General features: G+C 36.3%; 1 pseudogene; it reads left to right on the top strand.

The window, feature by feature from the left end:
- Positions 1–3,757: 3,757 nt before the first annotated feature.
- On the top strand, positions 3,758–4,931 carry LOC109275477 (dnaJ homolog subfamily A member 1-like; annotated as a pseudogene).
- The last annotated feature ends 562 nt before the right edge of the window (positions 4,932–5,493 follow it).

Below are 5,493 nucleotides of genomic sequence, written 5' to 3'. Positions count from 1 at the left end.
TTTGTATGGAACCACAAAAGACCCCAAATAGCCAAATAAATCTTGAAAAAAACAACAACAAAACTAGAAGTATCATAATCACATATTTCAAGGTATATTACAGCTGTAGTAATCAAAATTAATTGCACAAAAATATACATGTAGATCAACAGAACAGGATAGAAAGATAAACACAATGATATGGTCAATTAAACTATAACAAGAGGCAAGAATATACAATGAGGAAAAAGACAGTCTCTTTAATAAATGGTGTCATGAGAACTAAATATCTACATGCAAAAGAATGAAATTGGACAAATATCTTACACTATACACAAAAATAAATTCAATATGGATTAAGACCTAAATGTGAGACCTGAAACCATAACATTTCTAGAAGAAAACATAGGCAGTAATCTATCTGACATAGGTCTTAGTGACATTTTTCTAGATATGTCTCCTGAGGCAAGGGAAACAAAAGCAAAATTAAACTGTTGAGACTACATCAAAATAAAACACTTTTACACAGTGAGGGAAATCATCAATAAAACTGAAAGACAACCTACTGAATGAGAGAAGATATTTGCAAATGATATATCCAATAAGGGGTTAATATCCAAATACATAAACAACTTATACAACTCACCATCAAAACGGCAAATAGTTAAAAAATTGGTAGAAGACCTAAATAGCCATTTTTCCACAGAACACATAAAGAGATGCTCAATACACTCATCATCAGGGAAATGCAAATCAAAACCACAATGAGATACACCTCACACTTGTGAGAATGGCTAAAGTTAAAACACAAGAAACATCAAGTGTTGACAAGGATGTGGAGAAAAAGGAACCCTCTTACACTGTTGGTACAAAGGCAAGCTGATGGAAACACTATGGGAAACAGTATGGAGATTCCTCAAAAAATTAAAAATAGAATTACCATATGATCCAATAATTCCACTACTGGGTATTTACCTAAAGAAAATGAAAACATTAATTCAAAAGGATGTATGCACCTCCATGTTAGCTGCAGCATTATTTACAATAGCCAAGACATGGAAGTAACCCAAGTGTCCATCCACAGATGAGTGGATAATAAAGAGACACACACACACACACACAGACACACACACACACACACACACGTGTACAATGGAATTTTATGCAGCCATAAAAAAGGATGAAATTTTTGCCATCTGCAACATGATGATAGATCTGGAGGGTGCAATACTAAGTGAGATTAGTCAGTTAGAAAAGGAAAAATACCATATAATTTCACTTAAACATGGAATTTAAGAAATAAAAACAGAGACAAACAAAAAATGGACTCTTAAATATAGTCAACAAACTGGTGGTTGATGGAAGGGAGAGGGTTAGGAGATGCATTAAATTGGTGAAGGATATTGAGTATATTTATCATCACGCACCACACCAAGCCATGTACCCCCAAACACCTTCATGCCATGCCAAGCTGCCGCATGCCACAACTGTTGCCATGCACCACACCAAGCTATAGTGCTATGCCCAGCCATCACACCATGCCAGCCACACACCTCCAACCACCAGCATGTATCATGCCTGGCTTTGCACCACTCGCCACACTGGCACACAGTTACCAAACATCATAGCACTTTGGAAATCTGGCATAGGACTGGTGGCCCAGTACAAATTTTGCTAATATTGCTTCCCTGCTCCCAAGTTTTGCAGGAGGCATGGCCCTCAGAGCCAGCCTTCCTGGGTCCCACTGCCTGATATCACAGAGAACAACCATAGCCCACAATAGGCAGAGCATAAGTCCAGGCAACTGCACTGAAGAGAAAAGTGACTCGGACACGACAAAAGGATATAAGCAACATACATAGAATATCCCCTGAAGTGCCAGGTTCTGGTGAATAGGGGACTCTGTACTGAAGGGAACTCCAGGACCTCTTCTTCATCAAGTCACTACTTTCGAGAGCAGAAGACACAACTGGCTTTTTTTAACACAGAGACACAGGCATAGAGGCAGACAAAATGAGGAGACAGGGAAGTTTATTCCAAATGAACAAACAGGACCAGGCCACAGTCAGAGATCTAAGTAAAACAGATATAAGTAACATGTCTTATAGAGAATTTAAAGCATTGATTATGAGGACACTCACTGTACTTGACAATAGAGTAGAAGACATGAGTCAGACCCTTAACACACAGATAAGGAATAACATAGCAGAGGTAAAGGGTTCAATAAACGAAATGAGAAACATGCTCAATGGAATGAACAGCAAGCTGGAAGTAGTACAGGATTGAAGTAGTGACCTAGAAGACAGAGTAATAGAAAGTTATCAAGCTAAAGAGAGAGACAGAGAGAAAGAGAGAGAGAGAGAGAATTATACAAAATGAAAACAGACTTAGGGATTTCAGTGATTCAATTGAGTCTAATAACATTCATATTATAGGAGCCTTAGAAGAAGAAGACAGAGAAAAGAGGACAGAAAATCTATTTGAAGAAATAGCTGATATCTTCCTTAATCTGGAAATAGATATCCCAATCCAGGAGGTACAGAACTCTTATCAAAATCAACAAAAGCAGAACCACACCAAGACATATTGTAATTAAACTGGCAAAGTATAGTGATAAAAAATTTAAAAGCAGCAAGACAAAAGAAGTCAGTAACTTACAAAGTAACTTACACAGGAAAACCCATAAGGCTAGCAGGAGATTTTTCAACAATATCTTAGCAAGCAAGTGGCATGATATATTTAAAGTGCTGAATGGGAAATATCTGCAGCCAAGAATGCTCTATCCATCAGGACTATCATTCAGAACAGAAGGAGAGATAAAGAGTTTCCCAAACAAATAAAAATGACAAGACTTCATGACCACTAAACCAGCCCTGCAAAAAATATTAAAGGGGACACTTAGAATGTAAAGGACACACCAAAAGTGACAGGATAGAGGTAGGAAACACAAAATCTATAGAAATGAATATTTCTTTAAAAATTCAGTCAAGGATTTCACAAAACAGGATATAAAAATATAATAACCTAACCCTAAAATGTGGGGAGGAGAGGAAAACAGAGTGGGTACACACTTAAATGACCACCAACTTAATAGAGACTGCCATATGCAGAAGAGTTTATATACAAACCTAATGGTAACTATATATGAAAAAACATTAATAAACATTCAAAGAATAAAAGGAAAGAAATCCAAATATGTCACTAAAGAAAATCAGCAAAATATGAAAGAAAGACAAGAAACAATCAGAAATATCTTCGGAAACAACCACAAAACTAATAATAAAATGGCCATAAATACATATCTATCAATAAGTACTTAATGTAAATGGAATAAATGTTCCAATAAAAAGACATGGGGTGACAGAGTGAATAAATATAAGACCCATCTATATGCTGCCTACAAAAGACTCATTTTAGACCTAAAGACACCTACAGATAGAAAGCGAGAGGATGGAGAAACATCTATCATGCAAATGGATGTCAAAAGAAACCCAGAGTAGCAATATTTATATCAGACAAAACAGACTTTAAAACAAAGACTGTAACAAGAGACAAAAAAAAGACACTCTATAATAATAAAGGGGACAACCCAACAAGAAGATATAAGCATTGTAAATATTTATGCACCAACATAGAAGCACTCAAATACATTAAACAATTATTAACAGGGAACTTTGCAGAATGTTCAGGGAGAAGGGGAAGAGTGGTGGCTGCCAGAGTTGTCTGCATCCTTCCTCCTCCCCCACACTGGCCTCAGCCCACTCACCAGCTGTAGAAAATGGTGAAAGAAACCACTGAGTATGATGTTTTTGGGAGTCAAACCCAATGCCACCTAGGAAGAATTAAAAAAGGCTTACAAGAAACTGGCCTTGATGTACCACCCTGATAAAAATCCAAATGAAGGAAAGAAGTTTAAAGAGATTCAAGCTTATGAAGTGCTGTTTGATGCAAAGAAAAGGGAATTAAATGACAAAGGAGGAGAACAGGTAATTAAAGAAGGTGGAGCTGGTGGTAGTTTTGGCTCCCCCATGGAGAACTTTAATACATTTTTTGGAGGAGGAGGAAGGATGCAGAGAGAAAGGAGAGGTAAAAATGTTGTATATCATTCTCAATAGCCTTATATTTATATAATGGTGCAACAAGAAAACTAGCTCTGCAAAAGAACATGATTTGTGACAAATGTGAGGACTGAGGTGGTAATGATGTTGTCCCAATTACCAAAGTACTGGAATGCAAATAAGAATTCATTAAATAGGACCTGGAATGGTTCAGCAAATCCAATCTGTGTTCATGGAGTACCAGGCCATGGAGAATGGATCAATTGTAAAGATAGATGTAAAAGCTGCAGTGGAAGGAAAAAAAAAGTTGCAGTTCAAGAGAAGATTTAGAAATTCCTATTAACAAAGGCATGAAAGATGGCCAGAAGATAACATTCCATAGTGAAGGAGACCAAGAAGCAGCACTGGAACCAAGGGATATTATCACTATTTTAGACCAGATGGACCATGATGTTTTTATTGAGCAAGAAGACCTTTTCATGTGTATGGATATACAACTGGTTGAAACACTGTGTGACTTTCAAAAGTCAATATCTACTCTTGACAACTGAACCATCCTCACCACCTCTCATCCTGGTCAGACTTTCGAGTATGGAAACATCAAGGATATGCTAAATGAAGGCATGCCAATTTATCATAGACCATATGAAAAGGGTTGCCTAATCATGCAATTTAAGGTAAACTTTCCTGAGAATAGCTCTGTCTCCTGATAAACTCCCTTATCTGGAAAAACTCCTACTCGAGATGAAGGAAGTAAAAGAGATCGATGAAATGGAGAAGGTGGAACTGGTGAACTATGATCCAAATCAGGAAAGGAAGTGCCATCACAATGGAAAATCATATGAAGATGATGAACATCATTCTAGGGGTGGTGTTCAGTGTCAGACCTCTTAATGGGGCCAGTGAATACCACTGCTGGCATTTTATATGTAGTGGTGAATGAGTAAAGGATTATAATCATAGCTCACTACTTGCTATAGTTTTCAATATTCAACTATAGTTTTTAAGTTAAATGAAGAATAAACTCAAATATAAAAGCTAAAAAAATTTAAAAATTAAAAGTTAATAAACACATAAAGGAACTAATTGATCATGATACAGTAATAGTAGATTTTAACACTCCACATACATCAATGGGCAGATCATCTAAACAGAACATCAACAAGAAAAAAAATGGCTTTCATTGACACACTGGAAAGAATGGTTTTAACATATATATTCAGAAAATTCCATTCTAAAGAAGCAGAATAGACATTTTTTTTTCAAATGGACATGGGCCACTCTCCAGAATAGATCACATAATAGTCCACAAAACAAATCTTGACAAATTTAAGTAAATAAAAATCATAACATGCATATTTTCTGACTACAACACTATGAAACTAGAACTCAACCACAAGAATGAATCTAGAAAGATCACAAATACATGGAGGTTAAATAGCATGCTACTAAACAA

Source organism: Panthera pardus, unplaced genomic scaffold (assembly GCF_024362965.1).
Source record: "Panthera pardus isolate Hobbes unplaced genomic scaffold, ASM2436296v1 HiC_scaffold_13, whole genome shotgun sequence".
Classification (NCBI taxonomy): Eukaryota; Metazoa; Chordata; class Mammalia; order Carnivora; family Felidae; genus Panthera; species Panthera pardus.
Note: the sequence above shows the minus strand (reverse complement) of the source record. Positions and strands in the feature narration are given on the sequence as shown.